Genomic DNA, 6,450 nt, shown 5'->3' with positions numbered 1-6,450 from the left:
GACTTCCAACTTGCTTGACTTTCCTCTATCTGGTAAAGGATAACTAAGCAGAACAACCTTCAATTATCAATTATTCTTGGGAGAACTCCAACAAGGATAGACTTTCCGACTAATCTACTCCCGGTCAAGATTTTTATTTAAATTACATAAATTCTTTGATTTAATTTCCTATTTACCAAACTCAAAACCTTTTTCGAAAACATCTGATTAATAAAATAGCACATCTTTCTACAACTCATTGGGAGACGACCTGGGATTCATACTCCCAGTATTTTAATTCTAATTTTGTGATAACCCTTCAAAACTGATAAGCGGATTTTTGTTGGTTAAGAACTGTACTTGCAATATATCTCTTACATTAATTTCTTAATCCGCCAATTTTCGCCACGTCAGGCACCCTATCCACAAAGGCTGAGGAAGGATGGGAAGGACAGCCAATTTTCTAGATTCCTGGAAATCTTTAAGAAGCTCCAAATCAACATACCCATTTGCTGAGGCAATAGAGAAAATGCCACTCTATGCCAAGTTCTTGAAGGAGCTCATGACAAGGAAAAGAAACTGGGGAGAGAAGGAGACCATAGTGGTAACAAAGGAATGTAGTGCCATCATACCAAAGAAGCTTCCCCAAAAGATGAAAGATCCTGGGAGCTTCCAAATCCCCTACATCATAAGGGATATCAACATTGAGAAAGCATTTTGTGATCTGAGAGCTAGCATCAACCTCATCTCCTTAGCCATGATGAAAAGAATGAGGATTGAAGAGGCCAAACCAACAAGAATGGCACTTCAATTGGCTGGTAGAATATTCAAGTTTCCTCATGGGGTAGTGGAAGATTTGTTGGTGAAAGTAGGAGAGTTCATCTTTCCAGCTGATTTCGTCATACTGGATATGGAGGAAGAGGCTAACACATCTATCATCCTAGGAAGGCCATTCCTAGCTACTGCTGGAGCTATAATTGATGTTCAAAAAGGAGAGTTAGTCTTGAGATTGCATGAAGAGAAAATGGTTTTCAATGTCTTCAAGGGCATGAGTTACCCCAAGGAGTCCATAGGGGAATACATGATGGTGGACACAATGGAAAAGATAGTTCAAGAGGTTTTGGAAGAAGAACAATGTGAGGAAGTCATGGAGCTAGAGCAGCAAGCATCAGGTGGAGAAATACCACAAGAAACCATGGAAGATTCAATCATGTTGAACCACACAAGCAACAAGAAAGTGGAGGCCCCAAAACTAGAGTTGAAGACCTTACCTCCTAGCTTGAAGTATGCTTACTTGGGTGACAACAACACATACCCAGTAATCATCAATTCAAGCTTGAGTGAGGGACAAGAAGAGGAGCTTATCCATGTGCTAAAGCAACACAAGGATGATGTAGGATGGACACTTGCAGATTTAAAAGGGATTAGTCCTTTAATGTGCATATACAAAATCCTCCTTGAAGAGAATGCCAAGCCCTCAAGACAGCAACAAAGAAGGCTGAATCCAACACTGAATGAAGTAGTCCAGAAAGAGGTGTTGAAGTTGTGGCAAGCAGGAGTGATTTACCCAATCTCATATAGCCCTTGGGTAAGCCCAGTGCAAATAGTCCCCAAGAAAGGATGGATCACTGTTGTGCCAAATGAGAAGAATGAATTGATACCGATGATGACAAGTCATCTTAGGCTAGTTTCACAAGCCTATTTCATTCGTTTTCACTTGGTTTTCATGCATTTTTAGGCAATAAGTAAGTGTTTGAGTGAAAATTTCATGCTTGTTTAGATTCAATCAAACATTGGTAATTTTATGCATTTTTATTATATTTCTTGCAAGATTTAGTTGATAATATGAATGATGCAACATTTGATGATTATCCCAAGGATTTGATGTATTTGTTTGGTTGATGATAGGTGAAAAGTTGAAGGAGAAGGAGCAATAAAAGCACTAAAAGAAGAATCACAACCCCAAGGTGGCAAAAGAGTGGAAACAGACTCAAGGAGGAGCAAAGAGGATTTGTGATAAACCACTATTTTATGGTTTATCTTCTGCTCAATTAAGTGGTTTTTATCAATTCTTTACACACTTATTCATATGATTTGCATGAGTTTACATTTTTCCTTCCTGATTTTGTGCTATGATCGAAAACATGCTTCTTTGGCCTTAAATTTCCTGTGTTTAATCCTCTCTTATTACCATTTGATGCCGTGATATGTGCGTTAAGTAATTTTAGAGATTACAGGACAGGAATGGCTTAGAAGATGGAAAGAAAGCATGCAAAAGTGGAAGGAATACAAGAAACTGAAGGAACTGCTAAAGTTGTCCAGCCTGACCTCTTGGTACTAAATCGACCATAACTTGAGCTACAAAGCTCCAAATGACGCAGTTCCAGTTGCGTTGGAAAGCTAACATCTGGGGCTTTGAAACGATATATAATTTGCCATAGCTGCTCCAAAGATAGATGACGCGCACGCGTGAATCACGCGGACGTGTGACCTAGAAAAAAATGCAATCCGCGCGAACGCGTAAACGACGCTCCCGCGTTACTTTGCAGCGACCTGTACGTACCAGAAATCGCTGGCGGTGATTTTTAGGCTATTTTTGACCCAGTTTTCGGCCCAGAAAATACAGATTAGAGGCTATAAAGTGGGGAAATCAATCCATTCATTGACGACAACAAAAAACACAACTTTCATACACACAATTTTAGGTTTTAGATGTAGTTTTAGAGAGAGAGAGAGAGGCTCTCTCCTCTCTCTTAGGATTTTAGGATTAGGATTTCTCTTAGATTTTAGGATTATGATTCTTTCGTTTTCTTCATTCCAGGTTCAATGTTCCTTTAATTTATGTTTCTCTTCTACTTTTAGTTACTCTAATGCTTTTACTTGTTAATTATTTATGTTGCCAAATTGGCTTATGAATCTTTCCATATTAGATTTGAATATTCTATTTAATGCAATTTGAGGTATTTCAGATTTATGATTATTTTATTCTATTTATGATGCTTTCAATTTAATTTAGATTTTTCCCCTTTTGGCTTTGGTTAAGTAATTGGTAACACTTGAGTTATCAAACTCAGCGGTTGATTGAGAATTGGAAACTGCTGATTGATTTGGATCGCTCTAAAGCTAGTCTTTCCACAGGAGTTGACTAGGGCTTGAGGATCAAATTGATTGGTCCACTTGACTTTTCTTTATTTTGTAAGGGTTAACTAAGTGCGAGCAATAACAATTCTCATCACACTTGATAAGGATAACTGGGATAGGATTTCCAGTTCTTATACCTTGCAAGAGATTTTTATAATTATTAATTTATTTTTCTTACCATTTAAATTACTTGCTCCTTATTCTAAAAACCCATAAATATACCTTTTTCTATAATCAATAATAAATCATACTTCCCTGCAATTCCTTGAGAAGACGACCCGAGGTTTAAATACTTCGGTTATAAATTTTATTGAGTTTTGTTACTTGTGACAACTAAGGTTTTTGTACGAAAAGATTCTTTGCTGGTTTAGAAACTATACTTACAACGCGATGATATTTTTGTGAATTACTCTACTAGCAAAAGTCAGTTCGTCAAAATGGCGCCGTTGCCGGGGAATTGCAAACGTGTGCCTTATTATTGGTTATTGTAAATATCTGCTTTTTGCTTGTTTATTTGTTTTTATTTTTGCTTTTTCGTAAATTAAGAGGTTATTGGTTTTTATTTAGTTATTAAAATTTTCGAAAACAATGTTCCTTGTTCTATCTTGATCTTCAAGTTGTTCTTGGTTATTTTCTTCATTTTGATCTAAAAATTTTAAGTTTAGTGTCATTTTATTATTTTTCTCTTTCCTCATTAAATTAAAAAAATATCCTTTCTCTTTACTTTAATTGATTTTTTTCGAAAATTACAAAAAAAAAATTTTAGATTTTTATTTTAAAATTTTTATCTTATCTTATCTTAGTTTTAAATTTCAAAATTCAAATCTTTTTCAAAAATCATATCTTTTTCAAAATCTTATCTTATCTTATTTCAAAATAAAATTTCAAATTTCAATAGTTAAATTCCAAAATTCAAAATTCAAATTTCAAAATTTAAATTTAAAATTTTAAAAAATCAAACCTTTTCAAAATTTAAACCTTTTTCAAATCTTTATCTTATATTATTGTCAGTGTTTCTAGTTTTAGGAGTTTATTTTTATTTATTTTTTTATTATTAGTTTTTCTTTTTATTTTCTTTAGCTACTATGAATTCTCACCCCTCTGGCTTTAAGTTTGGTTCCAACGTCGTTGTAAGGAATGGAAACTATAATAAAAATATGCATCAAGGTTGGAAGAATCAAAGATGGGAGGAGCCACACGGATTTGATCAATCCACTTGGCAACAACCCCCTCCAATGCGCTATAACCAACAACCATTCTGTGATGCATACCAAGACAATAGTTATGGTGGACCTCTTCGTGACAACCAACCTCCACCAAATTATTATGGTCAAGAGCCATTCCAGGGAGCGTACCAAGATGATGAATATGGAGGACCCCCTTGTAGTTACCAACAAGACCCACCATATGCTTATGAACCGCCTTCCCAACATACCTTTGAACCACCATACTCACAAGCCCCCTACAACCAAACACCTCCATATGACCCTAATCATTATCCACCACATCAACCACCCTATGAGCCATATGAGCCACACGTAGATCCACCCCAATTCCAACCCAATTACTCCCAAGAACCACCACCTCCATATATACCATGTTCATATCCATCAACCCAAGAGCACTATGATCCTACTTATGATAGTCAAGCTAGACAAGAGTCAATAGATCATCTCCAAGAAGCAATAGATCAACTTCACATAACCATCCGCCAAAAGTTTGGCCCAAGAGACTCATGCAATAAACAAAGCATTCCCACGGATGAGTGTGATGAGCAACAAGTGGAAAAGACGAAGAGTGTTGAACCGTCACATCATGATCTCTCCACCGCATCACCGCCCTCCTTGGAAGAGCACCCACATCCATCAATCCAAGAGCAAGATGATCCCAGTTATGCTATTGATATGAAACAAGAGAGAAGGGATTATTTTCTCGAATTCATACTTCGTAAGAAGCTTGAGGAGGCCCTAAAGGTGAATGTAGTGGAGACCCTTGAAGGCGAAGAAGTGGTTTTAAAATTCGTGAAGGAAGACATCAGGAGGAGTCTGATTTTGTCTTAGAGCAAGTGGAGGAAACTGAAATTATCGCAGAAGAAGAAGTGGTTGAAGAGTTAGGAGATGCAGAACCTCCATGGGAACCTCAAGTTATAGAACCTCCCTTCAAAGAGCTTTAAATTGTTGTGAGGAGGACATACAACCTCCAAGGCAGATCATGGTTGAAGATTTTGCAGAGGTTGATCAGGAGATGGAGATTAAAGAAGAAGAAGCACAGCCTCTCATGCTCTTGGCAGACAATGCAGAAGAGATTAAATTGAAAGAAAGCTACCAAGAGGAAGCGGTTGAAGTTGAAGAGGCTTGCAAAGAGGTGGAATTTTTCAAGGGAGAGCTCAAGGGAATGGAGCTGGAAATCACCCTGCCAAAGTTGTTGGAGACCTCTCCCCCAAAACCATCACCATCCATTCCTTCATTCAAGTAGGTAAATCTCTCATCTCTAAGCTTAATTATCCCACTTGAATATGCTTTGCTAGAGACGGATGGGCAACTTAGAGCTCTTTGTGGCTATAAGAGTAAGAGGGAGATGGTTAGTGGTTGGCAACACAATCCTAGGTTCATTGTGGTAGGAAGCTCAGGGCTGAATTATCATGGTTGGAAGAATACTAAATTGTATGGGTCTAGGAAACTGTTTGGATGTCTCAGTGAGAATTTAAATCACGTGCCACCTGATTGGAAAAATGATGATCAACAAGAAGACGGGTGTAAAAGCAAGGTTTGGGACCCCATAATTCATTCTAACAACCAACACTCCCGGAGCCATGTCACTTGCTTTAACTTGCTTGAAGGCTTTGTGCAACTAGTATGGGATCCCGGAGGCTATTGGAATTGCAAACATTGGTGGAGATTCCTCGATGAGTTCAAGCACAAGCCACCATGACACGGAGCTCACTATATGTCCAACTTAAGGACTTTAACTAAAAGTGCTAGGTGGGAGACAACCCACCATGGTATAATCGTTCCTTTTATTCCTAGTTTATTTTATTTTAATTTAATTTTATTAGTGTCATTCATAATGTTTGCATTAGCATCTGCATGTTGCATTCTGCATTAAAAAAAAAAAGCACGTCCCACGCGTGTGCGTGAACCACGCGCACACGTCACATGCGACGCTAAACCTTACAGAGAGTCGTGCGGGAGCGTGGCTGGAGGCGTGCCTCAGGCACAAACACGCCCACGCGAACGTGTCCCTGACACGTCCGCGTCGATTGCAAAATCAGCCTTCCATGCGTACGCGTCACCCACGCGTATGCGTCACCCTACGAATCGGCGTAAAGAG

The sequence above is a fragment of the Arachis ipaensis genome, chromosome B05 (assembly GCF_000816755.2).
Source record: "Arachis ipaensis cultivar K30076 chromosome B05, Araip1.1, whole genome shotgun sequence".
Lineage (NCBI taxonomy): Eukaryota > Viridiplantae > Streptophyta > Magnoliopsida > Fabales > Fabaceae > Arachis > Arachis ipaensis.
Note: the sequence above shows the minus strand (reverse complement) of the source record.